We start from the raw sequence: 19,565 nt of genomic DNA, 5'->3' as shown, positions 1-19,565 counted from the left end.
CCGAATATCGCGTCCGGTGCTCTTCCAACTGAGCTACATCGGCCGCTGTTCCCCCTGCTACTTGCTTGGGTATTTATGTTGTCTGTATACTAACCTTGAGAGTGTTCAACAGCGCCACCCTCAGCCATAGCGGCGGACGTAGAACGTCCTTTGTTACCGCCAGCGTCACGTAGAACGTGATCAAGAGCGAGGGCGAAAGCTGTGCTAGAACCCTCTTACGCTACCTATGGCTTCAAGACTGCCAGAACCGAGACCCCCGTAAGCTACAAGCAGATCAATTAAAGGGAAATGAGGGTGCTCGTTATAATACATGAAAGAAAGAAGCCAACAGTCGGCGAGGCCAAGGAAAGCGTTGGGGATGGTACTTTTATGTCTTTTTTTTAATGTTTGCTTGGATAATCACAGAAATTAGTAATGTAATCGGTTTAGGGGAAAGATAATTAAACACAAAGTAGAAGAAAAAACAACGTGCCGATGGTGGGATGCGAACCCAACACCTCCGAATATCGCGTCCGATGCTCTTCCAACTGAGCTACATCGGCCGCTGTTCCCCCTGCTACTTGCTTGGGTATTTATGTTGTCTGTATACTAACCTTGAGAGTGTTCACCAGCGCCACCCTCAGCCATAGCGGCGGACGTAGAACGTCCTTTGTTACCGCCAGCGTCACGTAGAACGTGATCAAGAGCGAGGGCGAAAGCTGTGCAGAACCCTCTTACGCTACCTATGGCTTCAAGACTGCCAGAACCGAGACCCCCGTAAGCTACAAGCAGATCAATTAAAGGGAAATGAGGGTGCTCGTTATAATACATGAAAGAAAGAAGCCAACAGTCGGCGAGGCCAAGGAAAGCGTTGGGGATGGTACTTTTATGTCTTTTTTTAATGTTTGCTTGGATAATCACAGAAATTAGTAATGTAATCGGTTTAGGGGAAAGATAATTAAACACAAAGTAGAAGAAAAACAACGTGCCGATGGTGGGATCCGAACCCACGACCTCCGAATATCGCGTCCGGTGCTCTTCCAACTGAGCTACATGGGCCGCTGTCCCCCTGCTACTTGCTTGGGTATTTATGTTGTCTGTATACTAACCTTGAGAGTGTTCACCAGCGCCACCCTCAGCCATAGCGGCGGACGTAGAACGTCCTTTGTTACCGCCAGCGTCACGTAGAACGTGATCAAGAGCGAGGGCGAAAGCTGTGCTAGAACCCTCTTACGCTACCTATGGCTTCAAGACTGCCAGAACCGAGACCCCCGTAAGCTACAAGCAGATCAATTAAAGGGAAATGAGGGTGCTCGTTATAATACATGAAAGAAAGAGGCCAACAGTCGGCGAGGCCAAGGAAAGCGTTGGGGATGGTACTTTTATGTCTTTTTTTTAATGTTTGCTTAGATAATCACAGAAATTAGTAATGTAATCGGTTTAGTGGAAAGATAAAGTAGAAGAAAAAACAACGTGCCGATGGTGGGATCCGAACCCAACACCTCCGAATATCGCGTCCGGTGCTCTTCCAACTGCGCTACATCGTCCGCTGTCCCCCTGCTACGGGTATTTATGTTGTCTGTATACTAACCTTGAGAGTGTTCACCAGCGCCACCCTCAGCCATAGCGGCGGACGTAGAACGTCCTTTGTTACCGCCAGCGTCACGTAGAACGTGATCAAGAGCGAGGGCGAAAGCTGTGCTAGAACCCTCTTACGCTACCTATGGCTTCAAGACTGCCAGAACCGAGGCCTCCGTAAGCAACAAGCAGATCAATTAAAGGGAAATGAGGGTGCTCGTTATAATACATGAAAGAAAGAAGCCAACAGTCGGCGAGGCCAAGGAAAGCGTTGGGGATGGTACTTTTATGTCTTTTTTTTTAATGTTTGCTTAGATAATTACAGAAATTAGTAATGTAATCGGTTTAGGGGAAAGATAATTAAACACAGAGTAGAAGAAAAAACAACGTGCCGATGGTGGGATCCGAACCCAACACCTCCGAATATCGCGTCCGGTGCTCTTCCAACTGCGCTACATCGTCCGCTGTCCCCCTGCTACGGGTATTTATGTTGTCTGTATACTAACCTTGAGAGTGTTCACCAGCGCCACCCTCAGCCATAGCGGCGGACGTAGAACGTCCTTTGTTACCGCCAGCGTCACGTAGAACGTGATCAAGAGCGAGGGCGAAAGCTGTGCTAGAACCCTCTTACGCTACCTATGGCTTCAAGACTGCCAGAACCGAGGCCTCCGTAAGCAACAAGCAGATCAATTAAAGGGAAATGAGGGTGCTCGTTATAATACATGAAAGAAAGAAGCCAACAGTCGGCGAGGCCAAGGAAAGCGTTGGGGATGGTACTTTTATGTCTTTTTTTTTAATGTTTGCTTAGATAATTACAGAAATTAGTAATGTAATCGGTTTAGGGGAAAGATAATTAAACACAGAGTAGAAGAAAAAACAACGTGCCGATGGTGGGATCCGAACCCAACACCTCCGAATATCGCGTCCGGTGCTCTTCCAACTGAGCTACATCGGCCGCTGTTCCCCCTGCTACTTGCTTGGGTATTTATGTTGTCTGTATACTAACCTTGAGAGTGTTCACCAGCGCCACCCTCAGCCATAGCGGCGGACGTAGAACGTCCTTTGTTACCGCCAGCGTCACGTAGAACGTGATCAAGAGCGAGGGCGAAAGCTGTGCTAGAACCCTCTTACGCTACCTATGGCTTCAACACTGCCAGAACCGAGACCCCCGTAAGCTACAAGCAGATCAATTAAAGGGAAATGAGGGTGCTCGTTATAATACATGAAAGAAAGAAGCCAACAGTCGGCGAGGCCAAGGAAAGCGTTGGGGATGGTACTTTTATGTCTTTTTTTTTAATGTTTGCTTAGATAATTACAGAAATTAGTAATGTAATCGGTTTAGGGGAAAGATAATTAAACACAGAGTAGAAGAAAAAACAACGTGCCGATGGTGGGATCCGAACCCAACACCTCCGAATATCGCGTCCGGTGCTCTTCCAACTGAGCTACATCGGCCGCTGTTCCCCCTGCTACTTGCTTGGGTATTTATGTTGTCTGTATACTAACCTTGAGAGTGTTCACCAGCGCCACCCTCAGCCATAGCGGCGGACGTAGAACGTCCTTTGTTACCGCCAGCGTCACGTAGAACGTGATCAAGAGCGAGGGCGAAAGCTGTGCTAGAACCCTCTTACGCTACCTATGGCTTCAAGACTGCCAGAACCGAGACCCCCGTAAGCTACAAGCAGATCAATTAAAGGGAAATGAGGGTGCTCGTTATAATACATGAAAGAAAGAAGCCAACAGTCGGCGAAGCCAAGGAAAGCGTTGGGGATGGTACTTTTATGTCTTTTTTTTAATGTTTGCTTAGATAATCACAGAAATTAGTAATGTAATCGGTTTAGGGGAAAGATAATTAAACACAAAGTAGAAGAAAAAACAACGTGCCGATGGTGGGATCCGAACCCAACACCTCCGAATATCGCGTCCGGTGCTCTTCCAACTGAGCTACATCGGCCGCTGTTCCCCCTGCTACTTGCTTGGGTATTTATGTTGTCTGTATACTAACCTTGAGAGTGTTCACCAGCGCCACCCTCAGCCATAGCGGCGGACGTAGAACGTCCTTTGTTACCGCCAGCGTCACGTAGAACGTGATCAAGAGCGAGGGCGAAAGCTGTGCTAGAACCCTCTTACGCTACCTATGGCTTCAACACTGCCAGAACCGAGACCCCCGTAAGCTACAAGCAGATCAATTAAAGGGAAATGAGGGTGCTCGTTATAATACATGAAAGAAAGAAGCCAACAGTCGGCGAGGCCAAGGAAAGCGTTGGGGATGGTACTTTTATGTCCTTTTTTTTAATGTTTGCTTGGATAATCACAGAAATTAGTAATGTAATCGGTTTAGGGGAAAGATAATTAAACACAAAGTAGAAGAAAAAACAACGTGCCGATGGTGGGATCCGAACCCACGACTTCCGAATATCGCGTCCGGTGCTCTTCCAACTGAGCTACATCGGCCGCTGTCCCCCTGCTACTTGCTTGGGTATTTATGTTGTCTGTATACTAACCTTGAGAGTGTTCACCAGCGCCACCCTCAGCCATAGCGGCTGACGTAGAACGTCCTTTGTTACCGCCAGCGTCACGTAGAACGTGATCAAGAGCGAGGGCGAAAGCTGTGCTAGAACCCTCTTACGCTACCTATGGCTTCAAGACTGCCAGAACCGAGACCCCCGTAAGCTACAAGCAGATCAATTAAAGGGAAATGAGGGTGCTCGTTATAATACATGAAAGAAAGAAGCCAACAGTCGGCGAGGCCAAGGAAAGCGTTGGGGATGGTACTTTTATGTCTTTTTTTTTTTAATGTTTGCTTAGATAATCACAGAAATTAGTAATGTAATCGGTTTAGGGGAAAGATAATTAAACACAAAGTAGAAGAAAAAACAACGTGCCGATGGTGGGATCCGAACCCAACACCTCCGAATATCGCGTCCGGTGCTCTTCCAACTGAGCTACATCGGCCGCTGTTCCCCCTGCTACTTGCTTGGGTATTTATGTTGTCTGTATACTAACCTTGAGAGTGTTCACCAGCGCCACCCTCAGCCATAGCGGCGGACGTAGAACGTCCTTTGTTACCGCCAGCGTCACGTAGAACGTGATCAAGAGCGAGGGCGAAAGCTGTGCTAGAACCCTCTTACGCTACCTATGGCTTCAAGACTGCCAGAACCGAGACCTCCGTAAGCTACAAGCAGATCAATTAAAGGGAAATGAGGGTGCTCGTTATAATACATGAAAGAAAGAAGCCAACAGTCGGCGAGGCCAAGGAAAGCGTTGGGGATGGTACTTTTATGTCTTTTTTTTAATGTTTGCTTAGAAAATCACAGAAATTAGTAATGTAATCGGTTTAGGGGAACGATAATTAAACACAAAGTAGAAGAAAAAACAACGTGCCGATGGTGGGATCCGAACCCACGACCTCGGAATATCGCGTCCGGTGCTCTTCCAACTGAGCTACATCGGCCGCTGTTCCCCCTGCTACTTGCTTGGGTATTTATGTTGTCTGTATACTAACCTTGAGAGTGTTCACCAGCGCCACCCTCAGCCATAGCGGCGGACGTAGAACGTCCTTTGTTACCGGTCACGTAGAACGTGATCAAGAGCGAGGGCGAAAGCTGTGCTAGAACCCTCTTACGCTACCTATGGCTTCAAGACTGCCAGAACCGAGACCTCCGTAAGCTACAAGCAGATCAATTAAAGGGAAATGAGGGTGCTCGTTATAATACATGAAAGAAAGAAGCCAACAGTCGGCGAGGCCAAGGAAAGCGTTGGGGATGGTACTTTTATGTCTTTTTTTTAATGTTTGCTTAGATAATCACAGAAATTAGTAATGTAATCGGTTTAGGGGAAAGATAATTAAACACAAAGTAGAAGAAAAAACAACGTGCCGATGGTGGGATCCGAACCCACGACCTCGGAATATCGCGTCCGGTGCTCTTCCAACTGAGCTACATCGGCCGCTGTTCCCCCTGCTACTTGCTTGGGTATTTATGTTGTCTGTATACTAACCTTGAGAGTGTTCACCAGCGCCACCCTCAGCCATAGCGGGGGACGTAGTACGTCCTTTGTTACCGCCAGCGTCACGTAGAACGTGATCAAGAGCGAGGGCGAAAGCTGTGCTAGAACTCTCTTACGCTACCTATGGCTTCAAGACTGCCAGAACCGAGACCCCCGTAAGCTACAAGCAGATCAATTAAAGGGAAATGAGGGTGCTCGTTATAATACATGAAAGAAAGAAGCCAACAGTCGGCGAGGCCAAGTAAAGCGTTGGGGATGGTACTTTTATGTCTTTTTTTTTAATGTTTGCTTGGATAATCACAGAAATTAGTAATGTAATCGGTTTAGGGGAAAGATAATTAAACACAAAGTAGAAGAAAAAGCAACGTGCCGATGGTGGGATCCGAACCCACGACCTCCGAATATCGCGTCCGGTGCTCTTCCAACTGAGCTACATCGACCGCTGTTCCCCCTGCTACTTGCTTGGGTATTTATGTTGTCTGTATACTAACCTTGAGAGTGTTCACCAGCGCCACCCTCAGCCATAGCGGCGGACGTAGAACGTCCTTTGTTACCGCCAGCGTCACGTAGAACGTGATCAACAGCGAGAGCGAAAGCTGTGCTAGAACCCTCTTACGCTACCTATGGCTTCAAGACTGCCAGAACCGAGACCCCCGTAAGCTACAAGCAGATCAATTAAAGGGAAATGAGGGTGCTCGTTATAATACATGAAAGAAAGAAGCCAACAGTCGGCGAGGCCAAGGAAAGCGTTGGGGATGGTACTTTTATGTCTTTTTTTTTAATGTTTGCTTGGATAATCACAGAAATTAGTAATGTAATCGGTTTAGGGGAAAGATAATTAAACACAAAGTAGAAGAAAAAGCAACGTGCCGATGGTGGGATCCGAACCCACGACCTCCGAATATCGCGTCCGGTGCTCTTCCAACTGAGCTACATCGACCGCTGTTCCCCCTGCTACTTGCTTGGGTATTTATGTTGTCTGTGTACTAACCTTGAGAGTGTTCACCAGCGCCACCCTCAGCCATAGCGGCGGACGTAGAACGTCCTTTGTTACCGCCAGCGTCACGTAGAACGTGATCAAGAGCGAGGGCGAAAGCTGTGCTAGAACCCTCTTACGCTACCTATGGCTTCAAGACTGCCAGAACCGAGACCTCCGTAAGCTACAAGCAGATCAATTAAAGGGAAATGAGGGTGCTCGTTATAATACATGAAAGAAAGAAGCCAACAGTCGGCGAGGCCAAGGAAAGCGTTGGGGATGGTACTTTTATGTCTTTTTTTTAATGTTTGCTTAGATAATCACAGAAATTAGTAATGTAATCGGTTTAGGGGAACGATAATTAAACACAAAGTAGAAGAAAAAACAACGTGCCGATGGTGGGATCCGAACCCACGACCTCGGAATATCGCGTCCGGTGCTCTTCCAACTGAGCTACATCGGCCGCTGTTCCCCCTGCTACTTGCTTGGGTATTTATGTTGTCTGTATACTAACCTTGAGAGTGTTCACCAGCGCCACCCTCAGCCATAGCGGCGGACGTAGAACGTCCTTTGTTACCGGTCACGTAGAACGTGATCAAGAGCGAGGGCGAAAGCTGTGCTAGAACCCTCTTACGCTACCTATGGCTTCAAGACTGCCAGAACCGAGACCTCCGTAAGCTACAAGCAGATCAATTAAAGGGAAATGAGGGTGCTCGTTATAATACATGAAAGAAAGAAGCCAACAGTCGGCGAGGCCAAGGAAAGCGTTGGGGATGGTACTTTTATGTCTTTTTTTTAATGTTTGCTTAGATAATCACAGAAATTAGTAATGTAATCGGTTTAGGGGAACGATAATTAAACACAAAGTAGAAGAAAAAACAACGTGCCGATGGTGGGATCCGAACCCACGACCTCGGAATATCGCGTCCGGTGCTCTTCCAACTGAGCTACATCGGCCGCTGTTCCCCCTGCTACTTGCTTGGGTATTTATGTTGTCTGTATACTAACCTTGAGAGTGTTCACCAGCGCCACCCTCAGCCATAGCGGCGGACGTAGTACGTCCTTTGTTACCGCCAGCGTCACGTAGAACGTGATCAAGAGCGAGGGCGAAAGCTGTGCTAGAACTCTCTTACGCTACCTATGGCTTCAAGACTGCCAGAACCGAGACCCCCGTAAGCTACAAGCAGATCAATTAAAGGGAAATGAGGGTGCTCGTTATAATACATGAAAGAAAGAAGCCAACAGTCGGCGAGGCCAAGGAAAGCGTTGGGGATGGTACTTTTATGTCTTTTTTTTTAATGTTTGCTTGGATAATCACAGAAATTAGTAATGTAATCGGTTTAGGGGAAAGATAATTAAACACAAAGTAGAAGAAAAAGCAACGTGCCGATGGTGGGATCCGAACCCACGACCTCCGAATATCGCGTCCGGTGCTCTTCCAACTGAGCTACATCGACCGCTGTTCCCCCTGCTACTTGCTTGGGTATTTATGTTGTCTGGATACTAACCTTGAGAGTGTTCGCCAGCGCCACCCTCAGCCATAGCGGCGGACGTAGAACGTCCTTTGTTACCGCCAGCGTCACGTAGAACGTGATCAACAGCGAGAGCGAAAGCTGTGCTAGAACCCTCTTACGCTACCTATGGCTTCAAGACTGCCAGAACCGAGACCCCCGTAAGCTACAAGCAGATCAATTAAAGGGAAATGAAGGTGCTCGTTATAATACATGAAAGAAAGAAGCCAACAGTCGGCGAGGCCAAGGAAAGCGTTGGGGATGGTACTTTTATGTCTTTTTTTTAATGTTTGCTTAGATAATCACAGAAATTAGTAATGTAATCGGTTTAGGGGAAAGATAATTAAACACAAAGTAGAAGAAAAAACAACGTGCCGATGGTGGGATCCGAACCCAACACCTCCGAATATCGCGTCCGGTGCTCTTCCAACTGAGCTACATCGGCCGCTGTTCCCCCTGCTACTTGCTTGGGTATTTATGTTGTCTGTATACTAACCTTGAGAGTGTTCACCAGCGCCACCCTCAGCCATAGCGGCGGACGTAGAACGTCCTTTGTTACCGCCAGCGTCACGTAGAACGTGATCAAGAGCGAGGGCGAAAGCTGTGCTAGAACCCTCTTACGCTACCTATGGCTTCAAGACTGCCAGAACCGAGACCCCCGTAAGCTACAAGCAGATCAATTAAAGGGAAATGAGGGTGCTCGTTATAATACATGAAAGAAAGAAGCCAACAGTCGGCGAGGCCAAGGAAAGCGTTGGGGATGGTACTTTTATGTCTTTTTGTTTTTTTTTATAGTTTGCTTGGATATTCACAGAAATTAGTAATGTAATCGGTTTAGGGGAAAGATAATTAAACACAAAGTAGAAGAAAAAACAACGTGCCGATGGTGGAATCCGAACCCACGACCTCCGAATATCGCGTCCGGTGCTCTTCCAACTGAGCTACATCGGCCGCTGTTCCCCCTGCTACTTGCTTGTGTATTTATGTTGTCTGTATACTAACCTTGAGAGTGTTCACCAGCGCCACCCTCAGCCATAGCGGCGGACGTAGAACGTCCTTTGTTACCGCCAGCGTCACGTAGAACGTGATCAAGAGCGAGGGCGAAAGCTGTGCTAGAACCCTCTTACGCTACCTATGGCTTCAAGACTGTCAGAACCGAGACCTCCGTAAGCAACAAGCAGATCAATTAAAGGGAAATGAGGGTGCTCGTTATAATACATGAAAGAAAGAAGCCAACAGTCGGCGAGGCCAAGGAAAGCATTGGGGATGGTACTTTTATGTCTTTTGTTTTTTAATGTTTGCTTAGATAATCACAGAAATTAGTAATGTAATCGGTTTAGGGGAACGATAATTAAACACAAAGTAGAAGAAAAAACAACGTGCCGATGGTGGGATCCGAACCCACGACCTCCGAATATCGCGTCCGGTGCTCTTCCAACTGATCTACATCGGCCGCTGTTCCCCCTGCTACTTGCTTGGGTATTTATGTTGTCTGTATACTAACCTTGAGAGTGTTCACCAGCGCCACCCTCAGCCATAGCGGCGGACGTAGAACGTCCTTTGTTACCGCCAGCGTCAAATAGAACGTGATCAAGAGCGAGGGCGAAAGCTGTGCTAGAACCCTCTTACGCTACCTATGGCTTCAAGACTGCCAGAACCGATACCCCCGTAAGCTACAAGCAGATCAATTAAAGGGAAATGAGGGTGCTCGTTATAATACATGAAAGAAAGAAGCCAACAGTCGGCGAGGCCAAGGAAAGCGTTGGGGATGGTACTTTTATGTCTTTTTTTTTAATGTTTGCTTAGATAATTACAGAAATTAGTAATGTAATCGGTTTAGGGGAAAGATAATTAAACACAGGGTAGAAGAAAAAACAACGTGCCGATGGTGGGATCCGAACCCAACACCTCCGAATATCGCGTCCGGTGCTCTTCCAACTGAGCTACATCGGCCGCTGTTCCCCCTGCTACTTGCTTGGGTATTTATGTTGTCTGTATACTAACCTTGAGAGTGTTCACCAGCGCCACCCTCAGCCATAGCGGCGGACGTAGAACGTCCTTTGTTACCGCCAGCGTCATGTAGAACGTGATCAAGAGCGAGGGCGAAAGCTGTGCTAGAACCCTCCTACGCTACCTATGGCTTCAAGACTGCCAGAACCGAGACCCCCGTAAGCTACAAGCAGATCAATTAAAGGGAAATGAGGGTGCTCGTTATAATACATGAAAGAAGCCAACAGTCGGCGAGGCCAAGGAAAGCGTTGGGGATGGTACTTTTATGTCTTTTTTTAATGTTTGCTTGGATAATCACAGAAATTAGTAATGTAATCGGTTTAGGGGAAAGATAATTAAACACAAAGTAGAAGAAAAAACAACGTGCCGATGGTGGGATCCGAACCCACGACCTCCGAATATCGCGTCCGGTGCTCTTCCAACTGAGCTACATGGGCCGCTGTCCCCCTGCTACTTGCTTGGGTATTTATGTTGTCTGTATACTAACCTTGAGAGTGTTCACCAGCGCCACCCTCAGCCATAGCGGCGGACGTAGAACGTCCTTTATTACCGCCAGCGTCACGTAGAACGTGATCAAGAGCGAGGGCGAAAGCTGTGCTAGAACCCTCTTACGCTACCTATGGCTTCAAGACTGCCAGAACCGAGACCCCCGTAAGCTACAAGCAGATCAATTAAAGAGAAATGAGGGTGCTCGTTATAATACATGAAAGAAAGAGGCCAACAGTCGGCGAGGCCAAGGAAAGCGTTGGGGATGGTACTTTTATGTCTTTTTTTTTAATGTTTGCTTAGATAATCACAAAAATTAGTAATGTAATCGGTTTAGTGGAAAGATAAAGTAGAAGAAAAAACAACGTGCCGATGGTGTGATCCGAACCCAACACCTCCGAATATCGCGTCCGGTGCTCTTCCAACTGCGCTACATCGGCCGCTGTCCCCCTGCTGCGGGTATTTATGTTGTCTGTATACTAACCTTGAGAGTGTTCACCAGCGCCACCCTCAGCCATAGCGGCGGACGTAGAACGTCCTTTGTTACCGCCAGCGTCACGTAGAACGTGATCAAGAGCGAGGGCGAAAGCTGTGCTAGAACCCTCTTACGCTACCTATGGCTTCAAGACTGCCACAACCGAGACCCCCGTAAGCTACAAGCAGATCAATTAAAGGGAAATGAGGGTGCTCGTTATAATACATGAAAGAAAGAAGCCAACAGTCGGCGAGGCCAAGGAAAGCGTTGGGGATGGTACTTTTATGTCTTTTTTTTTTAATGTTTGCTTAGATAATCACAGAAATTAGTAATGTAATCGGTTTAGGGGAACGAAAATTAAACACAAAGTAAAAGAAAAACCAACGTGCCGATGGTGGGATCCGAACCCACGACCTCCGAATATCGCGTCCGGTGCTCTTCCAACTGAGCTACATCGGCCGCTGTTCCCCCTGCTACTTGCTTGGGTATTTATGTTGTCTGTATACTAACCTTGAGAGTGTTCACCAGCGCCACCCTCAGCCATAGCGGCGGACGTAGAACGTCCTTTGTTACCGCCAGCGTCACGTAGAACGTGATCAAGAGCGAGGGCGAAAGCTGTGCTAGAACCCTCTTACGCTACCTATGGCTTCAAGACTCCCAGAACCGAGACCCCCGTAAGCTACAAGCAGATCAATTAAAGGGAAATGAGGGTGCTCGTTATAATACATGAAAGAAAGAAGCCAACAGTCGGCGAGGCCAAGGAAAGCGTTGGGGATGGTACTTTTATGTCTTTTTTTTTAATGTTTGCTTAGATAATCACAGAAATTAGTAATGTAATCGGTTTAGGGGAAAGATAATTAAACACAAAGTAGAAGAAAAAACAACGTGCCGATGGTGGGATCCGAACCGAACACCTCCGAATATCGCGTCCGGTGCTCTTCCAACTGAGCTACATCGGCCGCTGTTCCCCCTGCTACTTGCTTGGGTATTTATGTTGTCTGTATACTAACCTTGAGAGTGTTCACCAGCGCCACCCTCAGCCATAGCGGCGGACGTAGAACGTCCTTTGTTACCGCCAGCGTCATGTAGAACGTGATCAAGAGCGAGGGCGAAAGCTGTGCTAGAACCCTCTTACGCTACCTATGGCTTCAAGACTGCCAGAACCGAGACCCCCGTAAGCTACAAGCAGATCAATTAAAGGGAAATGAGGGTGCTCGTTATAATACATGAAAGAAAGAAGCCAACAGTCGGCGAGGCCAAGGAAAGCGTTGGGGATGGTACTTTTATGTCTTTTTTTAATGTTTGCTTGGATAATCACAGAAATTAGTAATGTAATCGGTTTAGGGGAAAGATAATTAAACACAAAGTAGAAGAAAAAACAACGTGCCGATGGAGGGATCCGAACCCACGACCTCCGAATATCGCGTCCGGTGCTCTTCCAACTGAGCTACATGGGCCGCTGTCCCCCTGCTACTTGCTTGGGTATTTATGTTGTCTGTATACTAACCTTGAGAGTAAAGCCCCTCAATAAACTAAAAGTAGCGCCATCTCCTCTCTCCTCCTCCGGCGGCGCCGCTCCTCCTCTCGGATTTCGACCGTGGCTCCACCTACGGGGTGCGCGACTAGCACGCGCTCTCCGGAGCAGGCGCCCTTCACAGCCGTCTCGATCAGCGCCGCGCGCGCGCCGATCGAGGCGGCCGTGCGCCGGGTCTCACCAGAGCCTTGCATTTTGTCGCAATGTGTTCAGGTTAAAATATTACTCACTGCTGAAACATAATTACCGAATGTTGACAGGGATTTCCCGCCAGAATAGTTTTAGCTGTGAGTGTCATACACCACATATACGCGATTTCGGCGTTGGTTCAACTCGCCGTCATCTCCGTGTGTCCGTAGTTCGTCACATTTGGCCACTCAGCGGCATGCTTTATAAAATTTGTAACTAGGCGGCGGACAGGAACAATTTTGGAACAGTCTGTGTATGGTTTCATCGCAGCGTTGACTGGGTTGTGAGCTGCCGGTAAACTAGAGAAGTGTGGCAGCAGCTGTCTTCCATGTATATTCAACTTCAGCTGCAGATCAAATTAACTATAGGCGGCGGAAGCTGCAGTCTGTGTGGAGTCTTTGCAGCTTTGATTGACTTGTGAGCTACCGGTAAACTTGGGGAGGGAGGTGGCAGTTATTTTTTTTTTATATTTGGCGTTGAGACGGTGCCGTGTTCAGCTGCCATGGTGTGTCACCATACGTACATGATTTTGGCGTCGATTTAACTCACCTTCACCTCCTTGAGTCCGTCAGCCGTTGACAAAAGTGGGCAACATGCTTGAAAAAAAAAATTAACTAGGCTGCGGAAGCTGCAGTCTGTGTGGTTTCTTTGCAGGTTGGACTGAATTGTAAGCTACCGTAAAACTTGCGTGGTAGCAGTTTTTTTTTAATATATTTTGCGCTGAAACGGTTCCGTTTTCAACTGCGAGTGCGTGACACCATTTGTATGCGATGTCTGCGTTGGTTGAACTCGCCTTCACCACCGTGCTTCTCTCAGCCGCCGGCCAAAGAGCGCGACATGCTTAAAAAAAAAAAATTAAATAGCCAGCGGGAACGATTTAGTAGCAGTCCGCGTGGCAGCAAAACACACGGCGATATGTGCCGCGCGCGCGCCGCCCGCCCCGCTGGAAAGGAGGAAGCTGCACGCCCAGCAAAAAAAAAAAAGCGCGCGCGCGCACGTGACGGCGCTCGGCCAATGAGAGGGTCGAACGACGAAGGAGAGCGCAGGAGAGGAGGCGGGCGGCAAACTTCACATGTTGGCGCTACTTTTAGTTTATTGAGGGGCTTTACTTGAGAGTGTTCACCAGCGCCACCCTCAGCCATAGCGGCGGACGTAGAACGTCCTTTATTACCGCCAGCGTCACGTAGAACGTGATCAAGAGCGAGGGCGAAAGCTGTGCTAGAACCCTCTTACGCTACCTATGGCTTCATGACTGCCAGAACCGAGACCCCCGTAAGCTACAAGCAGATCAATTAAAGGGAAATGAGGGTGCTCGTTATAATACATGAAAGAAAGAGGCCAACAGTCGGCGAGGCCAAGGAAAGCGTTGGGGATGGTACTTTTATGTCTTTTTTTTTAATGTTTGCTTAGATAATCACAAAAATTAGTAATGTAATCGGTTTAGTGGAAAGATAAAGTAGAAGAAAAAACAACGTGCCGATGGTGGGATCCGAACCCAACACCTCCGAATATCGCGTCCGGTGCTCTTCCAACTGCGCTACATCGGCCGCTGTCCCCCTGCTACGGGTATTTATGTTGTCTGTATACTAACCTTGAGAGTGTTCACCAGCGCCACCCTCAGCCATAGCGGCGGACGTAGAACGTCCTTTGTTACCGCCAGCGTCACGTAGAACGTGATCAAGAGCGAGGGCGAAAGCTGTGCTAGAACCCTCTTACGCTACCTATGGCTTCAAGACTGCCAGACCCGAGACCCCCGTAAGCTACAAGCAGATCAATTAAAGGGAAATGAGGGTGCTCGTTATAATACATGAAAGAAAGAAGCCAACAGTCGGCGAGGCCAAGGAAAGCGTTGGGGATGGTACTTTTATGTCTTTTTTTTAATGTTTGCTTAGATAATCACAGAAATTAGTAATGTAATCGGTTTAGGGGAACGATAATTAAACACAAAGTAGAAGAAAAAACAACGTGCCGATGGTGGGATCCGAACCCACGACCTCCGAATATCGCGACCGGTGCTCTTCCAACTGATCTACATCGGCCGCTGTTCCCCCTGCTACTTGCTTGGGTATTTATGTTGTCTGTATACTGACCTTGAGAGTGTTCACCAGCGCCACCCTCAGCCATAGCGGCGGACGTAGAACGTCCTTTGTTACCGCCAGCGTCAAATAGAACGTGATCAAGAGCGAGGGCGAAAGCTGTGCTAGAACCCTCTTACGCTACCTATGGCTTCAAGACTGCCAGAACCGATACCCCCGTAAGCTACAAGCAGATCAATTAAAGGGAAATGAGGGTGCTCGTTATAATACATGAAAGAAAGAAGCCAACAGTCGGCGAGGCCAAGGAAAGCGTTGGGGATGGTACTTTTATGTCTTTTTTTTAATGTTTGCTTAGATAATCACAAAAATTAGTAATGTAATCGGTTTAGTGGAAAGATAAAGTAGAAGAAAAAACAACGTGCCGATGGTGGGATCCGAACCCAACACCTCCGAATATCGCGTCCGGTGCTCTTCCAACTGCGCTACATCGGCCGCTGTCCCCCTGCTGCGGGTATTTATGTTGTCTGTATACTAACCTTGAGAGTGTTCACCAGCGCCACCCTCAGCCATAGCGGCGTACGTAGAACGTCCTTTGTTACCGCCAGCGTCACGTAGAACGTGATCAAGAGCGAGGGCGAAAGCTGTGCTAGAACCCTCTTACGCTACCTATGGCTTCAAGACTGCCACAACCGAGACCCCCGTAAGCTACAAGCAGATCAATTAAAGGGAAATGAGGGTGCTCGTTATAATACATGAAAGAAAGAAGCCAACAGTCGGCGAGGCCAAGGAAAGCGTTGGGGATGGTACTTTTATGTCTTTTTTTTAATGTTTGCTTAGATAATCACAGAAATTAGTAATGTAATCGGTTTAGGGGAACGAAAATTAAACACAAAGTAGAAGAAAAACCAACGTGCCGATGGTGGGATCCGAACCCACGACCTCCGAATATCGCGTCCGGTGCTCTTCCAACTGAGCTACATCGGCCGCTGTTCCCCCTGCTACTTGCTTGGGTATTTATGTTGTCTGTATACTAACCTTGAGAGTTTTCACCAGCGCCACCCTCAGCCATAGCGGCGGACGTAGAACGTCCTTTGTTACCGCCAGCGTCACGTAGAACGTGATCAAGAGCGAGGGCGAAAGCTGTGCTAGAACCCTCTTACGCTACCTATGGCTTCAAGACTGCCAGACCCGAGACCCCCGTAAGCTACAAGCAGATCAATTAAAGGGAAATGAGGGTGCTCGTTATAATACATGAAAGAAAGAAGCCAACAGTCGGCGAGGCCAAGGAAAGCATTGGGGATGGTACTTTTATGTCTTTTGTTTTTTAATGTTTGCTTAGATAATCACAGAAATTAGTAATGTAATCGGTTTAGGGGAACGATAATTAAACACAAAGTAGAAGAAAAAACAACGTGCCGATGGTGGGATCCGAACCCACGACCTCCGAATATCGCGACCGGTGCTCTTCCAACTGATCTACATCGGCCGCTGTTCCCCCTGCTACTTGCTTGGGTATTTATGTTGTCTGTATACTGACCTTGAGAGTGTTCACCAGCGCCACCCTCAGCCATAGCGGCGGACGTAGAACGTCCTTTGTTACCGCCAGCGTCAAATAGAACGTGATCAAGAGCGAGGGCGAAAGCTGTGCTAGAACCCTCTTACGCTACCTATGGCTTCAAGACTGCCAGAACCGATACCCCCGTAAGCTACAAGCAGATCAATTAAAGGGAAATGAGGGTGCTCGTTATAATACATGAAAGAAAGAAGCCAACAGTCGGCGAGGCCAAGGAAAGCGTTGGGGATGGTACATTTATGTCTTTTTTTTAATGTTTGCTTAGATAATTACAGAAATTAGTAATGTAATCGGTTTAGGGGAAAGATAATTAAACACAGGGTAGAAGAAAAAACAACGTGCCGATGGTGGGATCCGAACCCAACACCTCCGAATATCGCGTCCGGTGCTCTTCCAACTGAGCTACATCGGCCGCTGTTCCCCCTGCTACTTGCTTGGGTATTTATGTTGTCTGTATACTAACCTTGAGAGTGTTCACCAGCGCCACCTTCAGCCATAGCGGCGGACGTAGAACGTCCTTTGTTACCGCCAGCGTCACGTAGAACGTGATCAAGAGCGAGGGCGAAAGCTGTGCTAGAACCCTCTTACGCTACCTATGGCTTCAAGACTGCCAGAACCGAGACCCCCGTAAGCTACAAGCAGATCAATTAAAGGGAAATGAGGGTGCTCGTTATAATACATGAAAGAAAGAAGCCAACAGTCGGCGAGGCCAAGGAAAGCGTTGGGGATGGTACTTTTATGTCTTTTTTTTAATGTTTGCTTAGATAATCACAGAAATTAGTAATGTAATCGGTTTAGGGGAAAGATAATTAAACACAAAGTAGAAGAAAAAACAACGTGCCGATGGTGGGATCCGAACCCAACACCTCCGAATATCGCGTCCGGTGCTCTTCCAACTGAGCTACATCGGCCGCTGTTCCCCCTGCTACTTGCTTGGGTATTTATGTTGTCTGTATACTAACCTTGAGAGTGTTCACCAGCGCCACCCTCAGCCATAGCGGCGGACGTAGAACGTCCTTTGTTACCGCCAGCGTCATGTAGAACGTGATCAAGAGCGAGGGCGAAAGCTGTGCTAGAACCCTCTTACGCTACCTATGGCTTCAAGACTGCCACAACCGAGACCCCCGTAAGCTACAAGCAGATCAATTAAAGGGAAATGAGGGTGCTCGTTATAATACATGAAAGAAAGAAGCCAACAGTCGGCGAGGCCAAGGAAAGCGTTGGGGATGGTACTTTTATGTCTTTTTTTTAATGTTTGCTTAGATAATCACAGAAATTAGTAATGTAATCGGTTTAGGGGAACGAAAATTAAACACAAAGTAGAAGAAAAAACAACGTGCCGATGGTGGGATCCGAACCCAACACCTCCGAATATCGCGTCCGGTGCTCTTCCAACTGAGCTACATCGGCCGCTGTTCCCCCTGCTACTTGCTTGGGTATTTATGTTGTCTGTATACTAACCTTGAGAGTGTTCACCAGCGCCACCCTCAGCCATAGCGGCGGACGTAGAACGTCCTTTGTTACCGCCAGCGTCATGTAGAACGTGATCAAGAGCGAGGGCGAAAGCTGTGCTAGAACCCTCTTACGCTACCTATGGCTTCAAGACTGCCAGAACCGAGACCCCCGTAAGCTACAAGCAGATCAATTAAAGGGAAATGAGGGTGCTCGTTATAATACATGAAAGAAAGAAGCCAACAGTCGGCGAGGCCAAGGAAAGCGTTGGGGATGGTACTTTTATGTCTTTTTTTAATGTTTGCTTGGATAATCACAGAAATTATTAATGTAATCGGTTTAGGGGAAAGATAAATAAACACAAAGTAGAAGAAAAAACAACGTGCCGATGGTGGGATCCGAACCCACGACCTCCGAATATCGCGTCCGGTGCTCTTCCAACTGAGCTACATGGGCCGCCGTCCCCCTGCTACTTGCTTGGGTATTTATGTTGTCTGTATACTAACCTTGAGAGTGTTCACCAGCGCCACCCTCAGCCATAGCGGCGGACGTAGAACGTCCTTTATTACCGCCAGCGTCACGTAGAACGTGATCAAGAGCGAGGGCGAAAGCTGTGCTAGAACCCTCTTACGCTACCTATGGCTTCAAGACTGCCAGAACCGAGACCCCCGTAAGCTACAAGCAGATCAATTAAAGGGAAATGAGGGTGCTCGTTATAATACATGAAAGAAAGAGGCCAACAGTCGGCGAGGCCAAGGAAAGCGTTGGGGATGGTACTTTTATGTCTTTTTTTTAATGTTTGCTTAGATAATCACAGAAATTAGTAATGTAATCGGTTTAGTGGAAAGATAAAGTAGAAGAAAAAACAACGTGCCGATGGTGGGATCCGAACCCAACACCTCCGAATATCGCGTCCGGTGCTCTTCCAACTGCGCTACATCGTCCGCTGTCCCCCTGCTACGGGTATTTATGTTGTCTGTATACTAACCTTGAGAGTGTTCACCAGCGCCACCCTCAGCCATAGCGGCGGACGTAGAACGTCCTTTGTTACCGCCAGCGTCACGTAGAACGTGATCAAGAGCGAGGGCGAAAGCTGTGCTAGAACCCTCTTACGCTACCTATGGCTTCAAGACTGCCAGAACCGAGGCCTCCGTAAGCAACAAGCAGATCAATTAAAGGGAAATGAGGGTGCTCGTTATAATACATGAAAGAAAGAAGCCAACAGTCGGCGAGGCCAAGGAAAGCGTTGGGGATGGTACTTTTATGTCTTTTTTTTTAATGTTTGCTTAGATAATTACAGAAATTAGTAATGTAATCGGTTTAGGGGAAAGATAATTAAACACAGAGTAGAAGAAAAAACAACGTGCCGATGGTGGGATCCGAACCCAACACCTCCGAATATCGCGTCCGGTGCTCTTCCAACTGAGCTACATCGGCCGCTGTTCCCCCTGCTACTTGCTTGGGTATTTATGTTGTCTGTATACTAACCTTGAGAGTGTTCACCAGCGCCACCCTCAGCCATAGCGGCGGACGTAGAACGTCCTTTGTTACCGCCAGCGTCACGTAGAACGTGATCAAGAGCGAGGGCGAAAGCTGTGCTAGAACCCTCTTACGCTACCTATGGCTTCAAGACTGCCAGAACCGAGACCCCCGTAAGCTACAAGCAGATCAATTAAAGGGAAATGAGGGTGCTCGTTATAATACATGAAAGAAAGAAGCCGACAGTCGGCGAGGCCAAGGAAAGCGTTGGGGATGGTA

This window comes from Amblyomma maculatum, unplaced genomic scaffold, assembly GCF_055883805.1.
Source record: "Amblyomma maculatum isolate TAMU_Amacu unplaced genomic scaffold, ASM5588380v1 scaffold_43, whole genome shotgun sequence".
Lineage (NCBI taxonomy): Eukaryota > Metazoa > Arthropoda > Arachnida > Ixodida > Ixodidae > Amblyomma > Amblyomma maculatum.
The sequence above is the reverse complement of the archived record's forward strand: the minus strand, read 5'-3'. Positions refer to the sequence as shown.